We start from the raw sequence: 20726 nt of genomic DNA, 5'->3' as shown, positions 1-20726 counted from the left end.
ATCTCTTCCTCCCATTCCCTTCACCCATCAGCCACCATGGCCACTTTTCCCACACCAATGCCACATTTACTCTGTGGACCTTGGATTGGTTGTGTCCATTGCACATCAATGTCAAGAGGGGGCTTAGATTCCACATGGATATTGGATGCAATCCTCCTGCTTCAGTTGTAGGCACTCTAGGCTCCATGGTGTGGTGGTTGACATTCTTCAACTCCATGTTAGCTGAGTGGGGTAAGTCCAATAAATCAGAGTGTAGGAGTTGAAGTCTGTTGAGGCTCAGGGCCTGGCTATCATATTGTCAGTCCAGAGATTCAAAATGAATTATTTCTAACTCTTGGGACTTCTGTGGAAATTTTGAAGGAAAAAAAAAAAGGTAGAAATTAAAAACCCTGCCACATTTACTACTAGTTTTATTAGTACCAATCATACATGGTTTTAAAATAACATTAAATTATATTCTGACCACCATATTACATATTAGAGTTTATGATGGAATTTTATTGTTATTAGATGGATTACAACCTGAAGACACAAATATAAGTGAATCCAGGCTTGCCCAATCACTCCACAGTGTTTTGAGAGTAAGCACAGCAGTGATAGATTATGAGCTACCTGGTTTGAGCTCCAGATCCCCTATGCTGAGAGCTCTGTAGGCTAGACTGGACTTGAACGTGTTTTACTTTTCTCTCTAAACATTAGACTTAATCAGACTAGATGAAAGGTAAATCCAATATCCCCCCACCCTCACTCTCAACCCCATCCAGGACAGATGTAACTGACAGAGATAGGCAGAGAAAGAGACTCTGTTTTCTGAACTGTCCAAGGTTGTGGCCAGGGCTTTAGTCCCCAACCTGGCTGGAATGTAGAAGGGAAAAGAGCAGCAAAAGTAAGGTGTCTGCATCTCTTTTCATCGGACTGAGCTTTAGGAGAGGAGGGCAGGAAGAAGAGAGAGAGGAACGAGTGCTGGAGATGGCCTGGTCTTCCAGGGTACCTCGCCACTTTGATATTTGGAGAGGGACGTGGGATGTGAGGATGTGAGGATGTGGGATGTGGGATGTGAGGGGAGCCCTTCAGAGAATCTGTGTGTAGGACCTTCTGTTGCCTGACTTTCCAGAAGGAGGAAGTGAGAGTGAACATAAAGACTAATCTGCCTCATCAAGGGCCACATTTCCACCTATTTTTAAGTTTTTTCTAAGCCCTTGGCTTGTAATATCTAAGTCTCCAACTTCTTACTCAAGTTTAGCAATCTTTCCTGGACCTCTTGTTTGAGCTTCTATTATCATGTTTCAATATTAACAGGGTGAAAATATGCAAGGCTGAAACTTATTTGATATTGGGTAAAGGTCTCTCTAATTATCAGTGTTTGTCCTACGATGTCATTTTGGTCTAAGAGAAATGAAATCTCTCTCTAGTGACTGTTTAGCCCAGAAAATAGGATTCTATTATCTAGCAGTATGTCCACTTTGGGTTCGAATGAAACGAAAATCCTTTCTACTTTGCTGGTTTGATATGGTCATAATATGCTCAGAGCTTTCAGCACTTGAGACCAAGGAGTCTGGGAAAGATTTCAGTCTTTTCCACGAGATGGTGGGCATTCAACACCAGAAAAAAGGAAAATGCATTTTATCGCCCTGCCTTAGAAAATCAAGCACATTCAAATGGTACCAAACATTGAGGTGCACACCCACAGTCTATTAACGTGCAAATGGAAGAAACATGCTCTGCGACATCTACCAAGTTGATATTTCATTACAATTGAACTAAGATTTTGGAGAACTCTGTTTCTACACATTGCTCTTGGTTAGCCTTCTTCTGGTTAGTTTCTAAGATCTTAATTTCCTTGTTCAAACCCCGGCTCACATTTACTATACTTTGAACACAAATGTACAAATATTTTCAGGCGATGTCAGTGGCAAGTGTATCACTGAGCTCATACAACTACCATTTCTCTCTCTCTCTCCTAAAGGAACCTGCAACACTGTTACTTATTTGGGGAATTTTTGTCTCAATTTCTCTGCACACTTCAGTTTTTGCAATGGGGATATAATCATCATACTGATCTCAGATGGTTGTTGTAAAGATTAAATAAATTAGTAGATGTGTTTGGCCAGTATTTAGCACTTAACAAACTGCTGTTTGGGATATAAGTAAAATGATGATTTCAATTGTTAATTGTTGTGGAAGTTATAGCTGGAGAGCTCCCAGCAGAACAGTGTGGGCAGCTGTATGTTTCATTGTCATGTAAAAATCAGTGCACCCAACTAGGTTGGGAGTTGGACAGCTTTATTGAAACTTGGTTTTTCTGCTAAAGCATTCTTCTCTGTGTAATATTTAAAGGGTAGAATTGGAATAGACATTCTCTAATTATGTACCAAAAATGCCAATTGGAAGAAAGACTTCAAAACTCCAGGGATTTGTGGATTACATTTTCCTAAGTCTTTCTATGTCTTTATAGGAATGATACCAACAAGGGAGGAAGGAGTCACATGTTAATTATTAAAAAAGACAGAAGGAAGAAATCTTCTCTTTCAGGTTTAAGAAATCACAGAGACAAAACTGTGGATTTTCATGCTCCTTCACTTCCTGTGACTTGTGGTGAGATGAAGGGGATTTTGTATAAGAAGAAATTGAAAAAAGTAGATTCCATGGTCTTTAATGTGGATCTCCTATCTGAAGGAATCACAGAAGTGATGGAACTACTCATATGAATTAAATATTTTTTCAAGGAATTGAGGCCCCCGCTTGGCTTGAGAAAAGGTTTCTAAGATGATATTTTTCACATTAAAAAATCACACATACTAGGTGTTCACTCCCATGTGGAAGTAACCATAGCGATGCCCAAAGAACCTTACTTTCAAGCATAAGCGAAGCTAAGGGACTCCAATCTAGATGGATAATGTCCCATATTCTACTTCAATTCAGATACTCAACCTTCACCTTTATACCCTCTAGCCCTTCTAGAAGCATCTCACCACCAAGGCAGGGGGATTTACAGAGTGACAAAATATGGAATTTAGCATCCGAAAGCCTGAGGCCCGTTTTTAGCTATGCCAAGAGTAACTTTCATTCTGAGTAGAGAAGGGGACTTTTCTGAGCCTGAATTTCTTTTTCTAAAAAAGGAGCTATAATTAAAAACTTGCCTCTTGGTATAGCTGTGAGAATTAATTTACATACCTGATGTAAAATATTTCACGATTATAAATTCTAAAGCTTTGTACAAAATGTCCATATAATGGAATTCATCTCAGACCTCACTTAACATGGCACTTTGAACACTAATTTAAATGTTTGCCTTATGGCTACTTTTAAAACTTTTAAAAAGATATCCACATACCACACAATTCACCTATTTAAAGTATGCTATTAGCGAAAGCAGACTTGGCTCAATGAATAGGGCATCCGCCTACCACATGGGAGGTCCGTGGTTCAAACCCTGGGGCTCCTTGACCCGTGTGGAGCTGGCCCATGTGCAGTGCTGATGTATGCAAGGAGTGCCGTGCCACCCAGGGGTGACCCCGGGTAGGAGAGCCCCAGTGCAAGGAGTGTTCCCCATAAGGAAAGCCGCCCAGCACGGAAGAAAGTGCAGCCTGCCCAAGAATGGTGCTGCACACCCAGAGAGCCGACACAACAAGATGACGCAACAAAAAGAAATGCCGCTGATAAGGATAGAAGCGGTCACAGAAGAACACACAGTGAATGGACACAGAGAGCAGACAACTGGGGGGGGGGGGGGGAAGGGGGGAGGGAGGGGAAGGGGAGAGAAATAAATAAAAAATAAATCTTTGAAATAAAAAAGTCTACATGATGTTTTTTTAAAAAGTATACAATTAAATGGATTTTCATATAGTCCCAGGGTTGTACAACTATCATTCCAATCTAATTTTAGAACATTTTGTTGTTGTTGTTCCAAAAATTAACCCTGTACCCATCTGTAGTCAATCCCTATTGCCATGCTACCTCATACCACTAATCTGTTTTCTGCTCTATAAATTTGCCTAATTCTGGACACTTCATATAAATGGAATCATATAATATACGGTCTTTTGTGACTGACTTCTTTCATTTAGCATGAACTTTTCAAGATTTATGTTGTAACTTGTTGTACTTTGTCCCTTTATATTGCCAAACAGTGTAATTTTCCACTGTATGGGTAAACCCCATTTTGTTCATCCATCCTTCAGTTGCCGGACCTTGGAGTTATTTCCACTTTTAGACTATTATGAATTATATTGCTAAAAATATGCCTGTACTCATTTTTGCTAAATACCTGCTGTCAGTTATCTTGGGTATATATCTAGGAGTGGAATTTCTGGGTTAGATGGTGACTCTATGTTTAACTGTGTGATGAACTGCCGGAGTGTTTTCCACAGTGGTTTCATCATCTTATAATTCTACCAGCAATGTATGAGGGTGCCAATTTCTCCACATCCTCGCCAACACTTGTTATTGTGTACTATGTGATTATAGCCATCCTAGTGGATGTGAAGTAATGTCTTGGGTTTTAATTTAATTTGAATGAATAGTGATGGTTGACCATATGACTATCTTTTTTTATATAACAAGTTTTCCACTGGGTTATATTTCATAATTATTTTTAATATCAGCAGTCAGTGATTTCAGGAATAGGAAAATCTCTGCTCAATAATGCCATTAAGTCAGAAGCAGTAGAGGATGCAGATGATGCTTTGGTGATATTCTGAGCTATATGGCACCCACCTGGGATCTCAGTCTCATTAACACAAAAGCTAACTTGAAGATTCTGCCTCCACATTGGCCCTGAGAGCCAGCAGGAGACGCTGATCTATTCTCTATATCCAGGTTCTGTAGCAAATTGGCACCCTCTCATCCTTTGGAATCACTTTGGGTTTGCTTTGTAGGTGATTTTGAAATACTTTTAAAAGGTTGATTTTGGTGGCACCAGTCTTTTTGTGCACAAAGGCCAAAGACATGAACACAAAGAAGGTGATCTCCTTTGGGGGGACTTTCAGCCTGGGTTTGGGGTCCTGGAAGTCTGAGAGGTAGGGTAGACTTTCTGCTATTACTCTTGCGCTCTACTTGGGTGACTCCAGTTTCAGTCATGAGAGGCTGAAACTCTAGGGACAAAGAGACCTCAAGATCAACTTACCTTGGTTTTGCAGGAGTCTTTGTGAAGTCTATACACAGTGAGAATGGAAAGTGGTTCTCCCCCAGGAAATCTGAAATCACTGCAGGCTACTCAAGATCAAGGAATTGGAAGAAGAGTACACTGTGGTAGATGGCCCCTGTGATGGCTGACAGAGATATTCCAGTGACAAGGGGCAGAAACAAGCCCTTCTTAGTTGCAACTTAATAATAAGGTCATTCTTTCCTCACCCAATACTTGTTTGAGGTATAGCTAAAATCCTCACTGGAGAGAGGGGTTCCCACAATCATAGCCAAAGGACAATGTAGGACATCAATATTGTACAAAGGGTTTCATTAGGGTGCTTGGTGGAGGGAGAGGTCAAAAAGAAAGAGGAGAGTTGCTAGACAAGTGGAAAGAGAAAGAATGTTTCCAGGAAAGAATGGCATGACTACTGGACCTTTGATTGGCTAATCTTTGGATTTAGGTAGATATGTTGTACATAAGGCATAACCTACCAGTTGGTATTGTTTGTGGAGGGTTTTAATGCCAAGCTAAGGAGTTTAAACTCAGAGTCTAGACTATAAAGAATCTGAAGTCTTTTGAGTTGGGGAATGACATTTGTGAAACAATATTTTAGAGAGTTATGGGGCCTTGAAATAACTTCACTGTCTTTCAGCCCTACAAACCCATAATCAACCAGCTCAAATGTCAGCTGTCTCCAAATACCCCCTGGCTGGCCTGGCTCTGGTCATCCCCTCCTCGAGCTCACTATTAGACTCCTTCTTACACTGTTTTATCCCTAGCCTTCTAAACAGTCTCTTTCCTCTCCAGTCTCTCTTTGTGTGCCCAAGATTGATCAGAGTGTCTGACACCTAGCACACATGCAATACAAGAGTGTTGATTGAATAGTCCCTAGTGATGTAAGGACCCAAGGTAGAGTGGTGCTGGTGGGAATGGAAGGAGGTCATGGGTACAAAAAGTTGTTAAGGAAAGCCTCTCTGGACTTGGGAGAGAGGCACAAGGGAAAGGGAAAATGTTCTAAAGATGATTTCCCAGCCAACATGGACTAAAATCCACTAAAGGTATAGATGAGGACAGGGTGATAGTTTCTCATTTAGACACCTTGGGTTTGAACTGACAGTGGCAAATTCAGGCAGAAATATTTGGGAGGAAGTTGAAAATGTTAAGCTCCTTTGGGGGAAGTATGTGCCCTCAGAGTTGCTACTTTGAAATCATGTTTATAAAGCCAGGTCTTCTTTCATGTTAAACCCTTTAAGATGGAGATTATGATGAGCTTTCAAATTAAACCTCATATATGTATTTTAGCAACAGATGCAATTGTCTTAAAAGTGTCAAAGTTGGAAAAGCAAATAACATTCTGGAATAGGTAAACACATTTTGTAATAAGGTAATAAGATCATCTTCACTTGGACCCATATTTGGTTTTTATCTTATGGTTTTCTAACTTTAATGAAATCTGGTGGAGCAAAAATTTCCCCAGAGATAAGTAACAAGTAGATTTCTTTTCTGATTCTTTACATCCTCTCTCCCCTTCTAATAAAATGCATATGCAGATTTCCTTTTCAAAGGGAACTTGTCTGCCCTTTATGAGGATGGTACTACTGGGGAGGAATTTCTTGGGACTCTCTTCCTTCCTGGGAAACAGATGTATCTTATAAGAGGGGTTGAACTGAATGTTTTACTTTGATGGGACCCAAAGTGGCTTCCCCAGAGGGACTGTGCAAACTTCCTGCTGTCAACTACAGTGATACGGAAGAAAGCTGTGGAGATCCCAAACAAACAAGTTAAGTGCAGTACAGATCCAGGAGAGGGTGATGGAAGAAGTCATGTTTTCCATGATTTTTCCAAGATTGGGTATAATGAAAACCTGATGGAGAGAGGGCAAGGAAAATACCATTTTTAATAGCTTGAAACGGAAGTGGGCATCCAGGCATTTAGAGATTTCTAAGACGAGTCATAATAACTGGCCTGTGAGACCTCATCTTCCATTGGGAATTTGAGGTCCAGGTCTTTACATTGCCAGATATTATGGCTGGTTTAAGTCAGCCACTGGCACATTTCATCCACTGAGTTTCCAAGTAGAAAACAGTTATTTGACCTTTTCAGTGAATACATTCAAGACCACTATCTAGCTTTCCTCATGTCTCAAAAGTAACTAAGTCTCGATTACCCAAATGAGCTGACAACTTCCAAACAACAGGATCTCCCCTTATTCATGGGAGCAATTCTTGGCAGTGATAAGATGCAATGGCAACAACAGCAGCTCCTAAAAGTGGTAGCTGGATCCATTACTATCTCCAAGGGTCATCTTTGCCTTTCAAGGCCTTGCTTGCTGTCTGAGCCCGTTGGCTTCTGGAAACTTTGGAGTCACTCTGCATCATATCACAGCTTCCCTGCTTGTCACCAAACATATACCTTCTAGTGACAGCTGACATGTAACATAATCTGATGCACTAAATCAGGACAATCATTTATTGTATGCAAATATTCACTTAAGAGATGAAATAATCTCTTTTTCTCAGTGAAACTATATTCATTCATTCATTCAACATATATTTATTGAATGCATATTAAATGTCCAATGGTCATTAAAGAATATTGAATCAATATCCTGGATCTCAAGAAATTGTTTCAATTTGTGTATAATATAGAAGAATAACTAATTGGGGATGGGTTGGGGGTTTCTAGGCCATGTCAGAGAGGCAGGCAGACACATGGCTACCTTTCAGGTCATTGTTCCTTGGATGACAATGGTTTGCGTATGGCAAATATGCCCCAGGCTAGAAGTAAAAGCTGAGGTGGCTGAATCCCAGAAAGGAAGGAAGCCAAGCCCTTCCTTTCTATTAGAAAGTAACAGTTCCTCTGAAAAGTGAGCCAGGCTGACATCTTCTTGGGATTGAATGGAGGGAAGAGGAGGGTGATGTTCAGGAAAAGAAGCTGGGTCACTAGAGATCATGGAAGCATTTCCTCTTCAGGGCAGTGGGCTGTGTCCCCAGGAGGGCTGCAGAAGGCGTGGCATTCTCTGGGACACTTACATGGCCTTCAGGACCCTGGGCCCCTGGTCCTTGGGGGTTGGGAATGATGAGTCCTCTCCTAATTCTCTCATTGCATCTTCTCCAGGTGGGATGGCACATCTTGGTCAACTGAGTTGGAAAAAATGTCTGAGGGGCCCTCAAACTAGGATGACCGGAGGCATTTCTCCAGCTTGTCTGTGAAAACCAAAGGCCTACTTCAGGTTCGATAGCCAGGGAATGGAACTAGCATTAGACCAAGCAATGGGACTTTGGCACTTTTCAGTTTCCTAGTAGAGAAAAAGGACCTTAAAAACAGTTATGGAATGAAGGGTAGACTGTGGTTTGAATCTCTCGAATAAAGAAGCCTGCTCAAATGTGCAGTTGATATAAAAAATCACATTCAATATTGACATTCAATTTTTCTCATTTCAACAGAAAATACTAACATCTCACAAGAATATCTTTATCGACCCTTATGTAAGTAATAACTCCCAACTACATAATCCCAGAATAATCCAAGAATTTCCCCTAGGTACATTATATGTGACAGTACTGCTTTTCCCTGAAGCAGGCTCACTCTCAGTTGGAGTATGTTACTGAGTGTGATGAGCAAAGACTATGAGGTGCATCACCTAAACCAGATAGATGGTCCTGCATTGGGTGTTTTCATTTGAAAGCATCTTTTCCATTTGCTTGGATGGAAATCTACCCACTTTCTCATTTCCCTTCAGTGGTGAATGTGGGAGTCAGAGCTTTAGACCATCAGGAGCTCTAGAATTGGAGCTCAAAGTAATACAATCTGCTGTTTAGCAAAAAGAAGCAAATTTGAGAGGATAACAGCATTTTTAAGGAGGCAGGAAGGAAAGGAAAGTCTCAGACTTTCATTCCAGGTGCCAGATGGTCCTAAGCATCAGCCAGAAGGAAGAGGCCAGGGCAAGCTAGGGCAAGCCAGCGACTTCAAGGTGGGGTTCCTGTAACAAGTCCTGTAGAGAAGTGCATGCAGGGCAAGGGGGTCCTTTATGGAGCCCTCAGGGTGCTGAACTGCTTAGGACTGAAACCATCACCACTTAGCAAATCATGGGGCATTTTCCCTCAAACTGCTTGTCTGGGGCACTATGATGTGCAAGCCATTCCAATTTCACTTGCCCCCAACTATTTTCTGCTTGCCGTATGACTGCCTGCTTTAGAGTGTGCCAAAACCATGGCTATAGATGACTCCCTTCTCTAAACTAAATCATGCTTTGATTCCTTTCATTCAATGAGTTGGGCATTTTAGGCAGGGTCACCTGGCACACAACTCCAGGGAGCAGCACTCCCATGAAATGTGCAGTAATGCTGATACATGATGCCCCACAGAGGAGGCAGGGTCAAATCGTTTTACACACACCTCATTTACCTCCAAAGCAGTCTTCCAACAAGATCTAAATCTTATTTGTACTGTTGTGTTTTTTTAAATTAAAAAAAAAATTTTAAGTAGCTTTGGATTACATGAATGCTACATAAAAATATAGGGGATTCCCATATGCCCCACACTTTCCCCCTCCCACACTTTCCCACATTGACAACATCCTTCATTTGTGTGGTACATTTGTTAAAAGAGAACACATATTGAAGAATTGCTACTAACTGTAGATTATAGTTCACATTATAGTTTACACTCTACCCTGCACAATTTGTAGGTCATAACATATTATATATTGGCCTATATCCGACATTGCAGTGTAAAGCAGGACAATTCCAATGTCCCCAAAATGCCCCATGTTACACCTATTCTTCCCTCTTCCTCCACTCAGAACCTCTGGTGGCCTCTGCCTTTATATCAGTGAAAAATGTTCTTCCATTGCTAGAATAATAATACATCTATAATAGAATAATAAGTCTACTTTAGTCCATTGTTCATTCTCCAATCCTGAGGATTTTGGGATGGTGATACCCACTATGTTTCTAATTGAGAGGGGTCTTAGATGCCATGGGGAAGATGGATGGAGCTATCTTGCTTGCAGTTGCAGACACTGTTCCTTGGAATGGGCATTGTCCATCATTATCTCCCTGTTAGTTGTCCTGGGTGAGTCCAATGAACTGGACAGTAGGTGTCACAATTCTGCTGAGATTCAGGACTCAACCAGCACATGAACAGACCAAAGATTTAAGTCTCTGGGACATATATTTTAAAAATACAGTGCTAATTATAAGTTCAGATAAAAGGCGCAGAAAAGCCATGTGTGGGGAAACCATAAATGAGTCTAATTTTATTACACTGGGGAGCATAAATTCCAAAGTAAGGCCCATTGACAAGATGCTGAATTTCTGAGTTTGTCTATCCTGCTTATAGTGTCTGGATATCTCTAGAGGCCTCAGAAGCCCCACTGTTTGAGGCACTGTTCACTGTGGCAGTTAATGAGATCCCACTGAGACAGGCATAGGCATAACATCTGGAATGACCTCCTGACTCACTTGAAACCTCTGAGCCATAAAAACTCGCTAGTATTTAATAGTTCCCCCTTTGGGCCAAGGTCTTTTTCTGGATGCATTGCTAGTCGATGCTTGGTAATAATCCCTCGGTGCCAGGGAGCCCTATCCCTGGTTCTCATGTCCCACGTGGGGGTGGTGAAGGTAGTGCATTTATATGCTGCGTTTGGCTTGGAGAGAGGCCACATTTGAGCAACAAGGAGGCTTTCAGGAGGTAACTCTTAGGCAATATATAATACTAGGCTAAGTTGCAATTTCACAAGAAAAGGTTCATAAGTACAATCATCAATATACAAGGGCCTGGCTTCCTTTAATAGGTACTATCTTTGTACTCAGGGGATTCTTGCTGTTCTATTAGAGAATGTAGCAGAACTCCGCAGGATGGGAATTCAACATTCTTTCAGTTATTGTATGGGTCTCCACCCACTGAGACAATGCCCCATGAACACTTGAACATATTCCTATGCCTTAGGGACATGCCCCAGTTGCACTCCTCCTCACACATCTCCCCATCACTGACACCCCACACCAGTGATGTTTATCTGCCACAGTTGTGAGTGACCCTTCTGTGATCCAAAACCTCTCCAAAAACAAAGCTAACAAGATTACCAAATAAAATTAATAGAAAATGAAATAAGAATAGTTTTGAAAATAGCAAATAAAATATAAAAAATATTTAAAATTAAAATAATATAAAAAAATTTTAGACATTGTATCTTTCATTACTGTAAGATCTGTTGTTTTGTACGTAGTGACAATTTCTTCTGTATATTCCCTCAGTGTCTTATTTTTTCCATTTTATCTTCAAAGCTTTAGGTTCCAGAAAAGTCACATAAAAAATATAGGGGATTCCCATATTCTCAGCGCCCTCCCCCTTTTCCATTCTCCCCTATTGATAACATTTACATGCGGATGGTACATTTCTTTCAATTGATGTATAAATATTGAAGCATTGCTATTAACCATCGTGAATAATTTACATTATGGTTTACATTTTGGACCGTACTCTTTTATAGGTTTTGACAAAATTTAAAATGACCTGTATCCATTATTGCAAGATCATGCAGAACAATTCCAATTCCCAAAAAATGCCTTATGTTGCATTTATTATATTCTTCTATCCCCCTCTGCTTGGAACCTATGGAAACCACTAAGTTCCCACTTTTGAAGAATAAGATTCATAATTATTTGCAATAATATTGAGGGCTTAAGGTATTGGTCTGTCTTCTTTTATTAGGCACTGCCTATGTTCTCAAGGGATTCTTGTCCCTCTAATTGAGAACACAGCAGGACTACCCAGGCTGGGAGTTTAATATTTTCTTGTTTATTGTATGGGTCTCCACCCACTGAGATAACACACTATGACAAGATGAACACTTACATATTCCATAGAAGCATTCACCAGGTGCACCCTATCCTATATACACCCCCACACACCTGACACCTTAACACCAGTAACCCTCCCCTGCATATTTGCCAAAAGAACATTCCCAGTGTTGTAGTTTTAACTACAGATCAGCACATCCCCAGAGTTCACCTGTTCCTTCCTCCAACCCTCCCCCCAGTTCCATGGATAGTCCAATCCAACCCCCCACCCTACTTCCCCTCACAGACCAGCACTGCCAAACCCAATCACATCACTGCATCGCTCTCATGCCCACCCACTGCCCAACCACACCCTTCTACCTTACCATAGACTTTGCCCATATGGGCATCAGCTCACCACCTTCTACTCCCTTTTGTCCATACTCTAGCTCTGTGAGTCTGCTCAATTTTCTTAAGTTATATCAGTGAGGTCATGTAATATTTGTCCTTCAGTGCATGGCTTACTTCACTTAACAAAGTCTTCAAGATTCATACATGTTACCCTGTGTGTTGATACTGCATTTCTTCTTATAGCTGAGTAATATTCCATTGTATGTATATACCACAGTTTGCTTATTCATTCACATGTTGATGGACTTTGGGTTATCTGCACTGGTTCTGACCGTTGGCCAACTGAAGAAATCTTCAATGGTCTAAGTGGCCCTGGACTTCAGTGTTTGGATTGGGCTTAGAAACAGAAAGATATGCCCCATAGCCTTTGGCCAAGAATCTTTGGGGAGGAGAGAACAACTGTTCTAGCAAGGGTACCCCCACTCCTGCTAGTAACCTTTTCTGGAAAAGATATTATAGGTCAGTAACAACATTGTCTCATACCTTAAGAACTAAACCTTGTTCAAGTTAATTGCCAACTTTGCACTCTGGAGCCACCTGAAGAGCTTTTAAAATAGCAGTGCCTGGAACTCACCCCTAAAGGATACTATAATTTAATCTGGACTAAGACTTGGACATAGGATTTAAAAAACTCCCTGTATTAGTTAGCCAAAAGGGTGCTGATGCAAAATACCAGAAATTGGTTGGTTTTTATAAAGGGTATTTATTTGGGGTAGGAGCTTACAGATACCAGGCCATAAAGCATAAGTTACTTCCCTCACAGAAGTCTATTTCCACGTGTTGGAGCAAGAAGGCTGCTGATGTCTGACAGGGTTCAGGCTTCTCGGGTTCCTCTCTTCCCAGGTCTTCTTCTCTCTGGTCTTAGGGTTCCTCTCTTCCCAGGGCTCCAGCTTCAGCATCAAACTCCAACATCAAAATTCCGACATTAAGAACCCCCAACTCCGTCCTTTGCCATGCCTTTTATCTGTGAGTCCCCATCCACCAAAGAGTGGGGACTCAACGCCTTACTGGCACAGGAAGTTCATATAATTACTTAAGTAAACCTATGAATCCAATATAATCTAATATGCCCAGAGGAAAAGATTAGTTTACAAACATAATCCAATATTTCCTTTTAGAATTCATCAATAATATCAAGCTGCTACACTCCTGATATGATTCTGATACATAGAATTATATAGTGTATGACTTAAAGAAGAATACCAGTGCCTGTGCCCTAAGCCATACCAATTGCCTCAAAATCATTGGCATTTAGACCAGGTCATTATTGTTTGATATACTCTCCCCAGGATATTTTAAGATACAATTGGGCTAAGAACCACTGGCAAACTGAGAAACAAATTTCTTGTTAAAAGACCTATGGAACAACTCAAGTGTTCATCAACAAATGAACTGATAAAAAATGTGTTATATATGTACAATGGAATATTATTACCTATATAACAGGATAAAGGTTTGATACAGACTATAATGGAGGTGAATCTTGAAGACATTACACTAAGTGAAATAAGCCAGAAACAAAAATTCATGGATGAATTATATGTATATATAGAGAGAGAATTAGGGAAACATTTACCAGAAGGCAAGACCTTTCACCATTTTTTACATTCGTTATTCTTTCCCTCTTCCTCTGGGGAGAGTGCTCACCACTTTTCTGAGAATGATGATGATAGTCCATGAATCCCTGCACTGATGAGAAGAAAATAGTTACATGGTTCCATGCTAGAGCAGTCTCAATTTCCAGTGGGGAAGTACTAGAGGATCCCCCGTAACACTGAATGGGAGCTCTTGGCAAGACATTCCTCCAGCAGAGCATTTCCTTGTACATGGCCATTTTTAAAGTACAGGAAATGCCAGAACCCTAATTTGCCCAACCGAAGTATTTTCACCAGAAGCCTAGCACAAGTCTCAAAATGCCTATTAAAAGATGTCTTTTCCTCTTTAATTACTTTCCACACCAAGAGAAGTAAAACAGTTATGTTCCAAATCTCTTCAGTCCACTGACCTCAGGAAGGATTATTCTTCTCTCCATGTGTTATTAACCCAAATACAATAGAGACTTTGAGAAGTGGACCACTTTTCTTTATTAGGGTAGAGCCATTCATTAGAGTCTCAACGTCTTTGTATAGATTGGACCTAACCAGGACAATGGAAATAATAAAAGCTGCCTACAAGCATGTGTCAGCAGCGTTGGGGATGGATTGGATTTGGGAGATGAGAGAGAGGAAAGAACCAAGATGGACTTTCAGATCTGTGCAGATAATATGTATTTTACAAGACAGAACCCCTAGAGAAAGAACATGTCAGCTTCAGGGGATGGTAGGAGAATATATTACACTTCTACAGGAGATGTTAGGCAAGCATTGGGATGGCCACATGTGCAGAAGGAGGCTAAACGGCTGGGAGCTGTAGACACAAAGCCCTAACTGGAGCTGGAGAGTGATTTTGCCCAACTGGGCAGACAGACGGCTGTGATGCTGGTGATGGGACGTGATTTCCTCTTCCAGCCAGAAAAGGCAAATGAATGTGAGGTGTGCCTGAGGGAAGGCTGGCTGTTCTGCTGTGATACTTGTCCAAGATCCTTTCATGAGGACTGTCACATCTCATCACACACATCTCGCCTGTGGACTCTGACAGGTCAGTGAGATGCAGCCTGTCCCTCCCACCCTTACTGGAGATACCTCCTCCCATTGTGATGCTCACCCCTGCAAAGTTGTCACTTGCATCTAAATGGAGAAAGAGGGACCAGATTCAGAAGCAGTTTCATGATACCTACAGCAGGAGTTCAGTACTTTTTATGCTACAAAGACACCTCCTGGGCTTCTGAGACTGGTACCTGGGCTCTTTGGCCCATGCACAGTCACAACCCTTTCCTAGAAGTTGTGCAGCACAGATTGCTGTCCAAAGGTGCAGGGGATGAGAAATGCCAATTATTTGTGTCCTGTGATTACGCAAAAAAGGCAGGAAGCATGGCTCAGCTCCCACCTTTTGCCATGGTCTCATTGGTCTGATGAAGGCCCAAGGCTGCCCAGGTTGAGGCCAGTTTCTGTGCTGCCAGCAGTTCAGACTAGTAGAGCAGAGCCTACCCCTCACTGCGACACCATATCTTGTAAGCTGAAACCCTTGATATCACCACTGTTGGGGAGATCATCAGCTCAAGACCCCATGTGCGGGACTTGGGCAAGGGGCCCTCCATTTCCTCCAGGAGGTGTCCCCCCATGGCTGAGTCCATCAGCCGTTCCCAAAGGAGGGCATGGCAGCCATAAGGATGGTGACTGTTCCCACAGACCTGCCCTCTGCTCACTTTATGCCAAACCTCTCCTCTCAGGACCCCATGGAGCTGCACCATTTGCAGGATAAAGGATGCTTTGGGAAGCCTACAGTGTCTCAGGAGTCTGAGATCCTGGAGAGGCAGATGTGGCCTGAGAAAAAGCTGGGGAGTTGGATGCAAACTGCAAGCCGTCTTCTTTCCCTTCACCCAGGAAAAACACCAACAGCAAAGGGTCAGGGGAATGCCACCCAAAGGCAGCCTGTTCTTCTGGGCCATGCCTCAGTCAAACTGTTATTACACTAGAACTTGTTGTCAGAAAAAATAATTAATCTGTTACATGTCTGTTTCCAAGAACCACACATGCCTGGTCTGAGTCAGGGTTCTGTCTGGGCCCGCCCTCTCTCAGTTGCTCTCCATGAAAAACCTCTTTCTTTTGCAGAAATGTGAGTTCTTCCTGTTGAAGGTCTATTGCTGTTCAAAGAGATCCGTTTTTGTCAACATTCCAAATGGCTATGACCTAGGTGACAACAATAACCAGGCTGCCATGTTGTTTGCCCCTGTGCTTATGAGCTGGCCTTATCTTTACCTTGTATGCACACCGGGTTATAGGAGCATCTGTAGGAGGTAGACCTTGAACTATGCTCTAGCTCTCCTTTTGGTATTTTTGTCACCAGAATAGAAAGGATTCTGAGGGAATTCAGGAACCCACGTGGCTGGACATCATCAGGTGGCAGGGTTTGCGCAGGACATGCGCCTCATCTTCAAGAACCACGGAGCATCTTACAAGGTAAGCGGTAGGCGCTGCTTCCATTTCCTTCTCTTTCTCTTGAGTCACTCTGTCCCTCATATTCTGGTGACGGGAAAGTTTACTGTTTCCCTCACCCCATTGCAACCTGCACAAGAGTTCTACGTGCTTCTTCACGTAAGGAGAAGAGATATGCATTTTAAAGTCATATTGTGCTGTACCCTCCATCCCATACTGAGTCAGACTTCCCAGACACCCCAAGCCCCAGATTCCTTTACATACAACTTCCCAGCAATGACCCCACCCCTGCAGTTAACAGGGATGGCCTGAGGACTGAGGTCACTCCAGGAGATCACCGATTTTACTTTAGTACTGTACTATTTGGATTGTTATAAAGAACATGGATTATTTTTCTAACTCTCACTAACATAAACCACCCAAAGCAAATAAGCAATAGTCCCCAGGTGTGGTCACAATTGCACATTTCTGTCCAATTCATCAGAAACAACCATGCGCTCTGGGAACAGAAGATAAGATGCGGGTCTTGTTTGTTCTCAACTGTAAGGTGTCTCGTGACACTGGCCCTGAGTGTCATTATTTCTTTTTTCTTTATTATTTTTTTCAGTACGACTCAGATCAAATGGAACTTAGAGTGGAAGTGGAATTTGAGAATTTCAAGGAAGTGTTTGCTATGCAGGAAACAATGAGAGCAGTCCTCTTGGGTAGTGGAAGCTGTTGGAGTCCTGGACAAAGTCCCCTTTGGGGGCCGGTCTTCCCATCTCCCAGCCTCCGTGCGTGTCAGGGAGGAGTGGCATCAGTACCCAACACTCCTCCTTCGTCCAGGAAAAAATATCCTTCAGCTTCTCAGCATCTTGTATGGTTTGTATTAACACCCAACTGAAATTCTAGAATAAACCATGTGTTTCCCCAGGCACATTATTTGCTTTATTAGCCCACTTGTTTTCAAGTAGATAAATATTCATGCTCCAGCGAACACAAAAGTACAGAGTGTTCCTGGTTCTGGGTGACATATCTCCTAACCGATGAGCTTTCTGGGGGAAGTCTTGTGGGTGTGTGTCTCCATTCCTCTCGTGGGCGAGGTGCTCAGGGCTATGGAACTATGGGGTGTTTTCAGACCCAGGGCTGGGTGTGGGATAGGCAGGGCTGGTCCACTGCTCAGGGGTGGGGACCGGGCATTCCACAAGCACCTCACTTCTAGAAAGTCAACAAAAGCAGGTAGACCTTGTGGGAAGTTGAAACATGAGGAAACAACCAGCATGAGATTTTAAAATGTCCTCTTGATCTTCGTTTTGCCCCGAGAGCAGCTGCAGCCTTGTTGTGGGATGGCTGAAACCTCGACTGAAAGGGGGCCTTCTTTCCGGCCAGGACAACCCAGGGAAGACCCAGCACAACCAGGCTTTAGGGAGTGAGGGGGAATCGCAGGGAGGAGGACGTCTTAGAAAGGAACCCCCGAGTCCATGTGTAAACTCTTTGCAAGTCTTTGGCTGACGCCTGGGGTGAACTGAAATCAGTCTGAAGTGAGGCCTGAGCTTGCCCGCTGCGGGCCAGACAGGGAGTGCCATTTAAGCCTACGCAAGGGAGTCATCTGCTTACACAGAGCTGATTCTGCTCCCAATCAAGGCAGTGCTGGCAATTAGCTGCCCGCTTAGTAAATACTAGATGAAGACTGGACCCCGCGGGTGGGGGGCAAGTTTCCTCTGGATCCAGCCAGACCTTTGGCTAGCACATCTGTTTAGACCCTCTGATCTGAAAATTTTCACCGGCCATGAAGCCATCTGTTCCTACATTTCATTGAAACTGAGGTTTTACTCTTCTGAAATCTTCATTCATGTTTTTTCCTGAAAAGGTGCACAGTGGTTCATGCACACTGGTGCATTGTAGATTCCTATAGTGTTAGCCTCACCAATATTTTAACTGGAAACTAGGATGTGAAGTGATGGGAGAAGGGGCAACTCCTCTGCCGAGACACATCTTATGTCTATAATCACATCCTGCCTGAACTGCTGGGGACAGGCAGGTAAGACCAGGCTCCACCCCCTCCCCACTAAACCTGCCCCTCCCCGGGGGCTCGTCTGCAGCTGCCTCTGCCTGGTCCGGGAGGACCCAGGTCCAGGAACACTGGTCTGAGCTGTGTGGACATGCAGCTCTCTCCGGCTCTGAGAGCTATGGCTCAGCCCCTTCTCAGGCACACTTTTACTGCCCTGGGGGAGGTCTGCTCTTGGATGTTTTTGCAAAACACCATGTGGTTATGAGTGCTGTACAGGAACCGGTGGCTTCACGCTTACTCAGGAAATACAAGAAATAGCCCTTGGGTGCCTGCTCTGATGGCAGATGGAAAACGGTAAATCCAGGCCCAACCTGCCCATGCACCCCCGTTTCTTTTTTTTTTTTTTAATGTTGGAGAAATATACAACCACTCAACCTCCTCTGTAAGGTTGGGAGCCCTGAGGACTTCTATTTTAATGTAGTGTGTTATGGATATATTCCTGCTCCTAAAAGAATGAGGAGCAGACATTTCCACGTGCAACCCAGTTTCTAATACACAGTCCTTGCTGGTTTATTCAACTGGGACCAGCTCAAGTGGCCCCTCCTCCCTGAGCTCACAGACCCTTCAGTCCCAGCACCCTCTTGGAGGTGCCCCCCTCCCCCAGAAACACCTGAGGCCGCCAGAGCAGCCCAGCCCAGGGCTCTGAAGCCAGGAGGCCGCACCCGTCCTGGTTTATCTGCAGGGCAGGCCCTCCCCATGCCCTTTTATCAGCTCCCTCCAGCTGGCCTCTCTGGTGTTCTAGAACACAGAGCAAAGGCCGGGCCAGGCGCAGCCCCAGTGTCCACAGGGCCGCCCTGAAGGGGGAAGTTCCCCCACAAGGCTCGGCCTTTTTAAACTGGCACTTGGCTTCACAAGGCTCCAGGGCCTTTTGTCTCTAAACCCAGTAAATCCGGGTGCTGGAGCGGGTGCACATTTTACAGCAAGTGCTCCCCACGGGGGATCTCAGCCCCGCCCGGTGGGGGGGGACCTCTGAGCCCTCAGCCGGGGTCCAGCCTGCTGTCCCCGCTTGACCTTCTACCTGAAGTCGCTGCCCCGGCATCCCCCGTGCCCAGGGCCCTGGCCCGTTGGCCTGTCTGCTGGGTCCGCGCCTCTCCCGGGCCCCCGGGGGAGCAGGCCGCCCCCTCGCCCGCCTGGCTGTCGGGGTCGCCCTGGGCTGCTCGGCTCCCGGCAGCTGTCCCTGAGGGCGGGGCAGGAGGGACGGGGGTGGCACTCGGGGAGCGCGCAGACCCCGCGCCCCGCCGCGCCAAGCCGCTCTCTGGATAATTGTAAGTTAAGAAAAGGAGGAAGATTTTCGGTTTCTATTTCCCGGCTACAGCACCAGTTCTGAGGAGACTGTAAAGCCACCCGCGGCCACCAGAGGGAGGTGTGGCCCGAGCCGGCCGTGACGCGCTGGGCTCAGCCGGGCCGATGTGAATCGAACCGGGTCAGCAAAAGGCAAAGCGCAGCGGCGCTGCCCGGCTCCTCCTTGCCCTCTGCGGCTGGTCTCGCCGGCCGAGCGGTGTCAGTGGGTCACCGGAGGGCGGTGCTGCCCATCAGGAACCAGGGGACAGGAGGAGGGTCTGGGTCCTCTCCCAACTCTGGATGCCACGCGGCCACCCACCCTTCCCTGGGGTCAACCCCCGAAGCGAGCCCAAGAGCTATGGGGGATGCTGCCAGGTGGCGGGGCCTGCGGAGGTGGCCCTGGAGCAGCCCTTCCCCCCTGTGCTGCACAAGGAATCTGCACTCCCCTGGCGATGCTCTTCATGGGTGGCCCCCAGACCTTCTGAAGCTGGTCCACTGGGGCTCCTTAGCTCCCTAGAGCTCCCCCCCCCTCCTCCTGGCTCCCTGCTGCCTCGCTCTCTTTAACCCCTTCCTCCTCTGCTGTGGTTAGTGCCTCTTCCCATCCTCCTCTCCAAGGCTTCTGTCCCTTCCCACATGAAGGGACTTCCCTGTGAAAAGTAACCACATTTCCACCCCAACATCCAACAGTCCCTCTGGTGTCTGACAGACTTTGTGGCCTCTGGTGTCAAAAACTCCACCACCCCTTTGCCTAGTTCGGAGCTTCTGCTGACGGGGAGGACAGGCTGTGCTTCACCTGGTCCTCAGAAGCCACGATATTGCCACCAGATGCTGAGCCCACGGATAATTCCATCTTGACCACGCAATTGCAGGGGCATTGACTCCAGCCCCTTTACCCATTCTGGAGCACAGATAGAAGGGAAACTGAGGCGAGGGGCATATCCCAGGTGCCTGACCATGTTTAGGAAGAGAGGGTTCCCCAAATTATATCCCTTTCCCCATCTGGTTCCAAGCAACAGAGAGATAAGCAAAGACGTGAG

The 20726-nt window shown here is 44.5% G+C and overlaps 1 non-coding gene across 1 annotated transcript; it reads right to left on the bottom strand.

The window, feature by feature from the left end:
• Window positions 1–18753: 18753 nt before the first annotated feature.
• LOC111761656 (small nucleolar RNA U109) lies at window positions 18754–18888 on the bottom strand. Its single transcript, XR_002794951.1, has one exon. It is a non-coding gene; the product is annotated as a small nucleolar RNA U109 (small nucleolar RNA).
• Between the last annotated feature and the right edge of the window lie 1838 nt (window positions 18889–20726).

This window comes from Dasypus novemcinctus, chromosome 7 (assembly GCF_030445035.2).
Source record: "Dasypus novemcinctus isolate mDasNov1 chromosome 7, mDasNov1.1.hap2, whole genome shotgun sequence".
NCBI lineage: Eukaryota > Metazoa > Chordata > Mammalia > Cingulata > Dasypodidae > Dasypus > Dasypus novemcinctus.
This window is presented reverse-complemented; position numbering and strand designations above follow the sequence as displayed.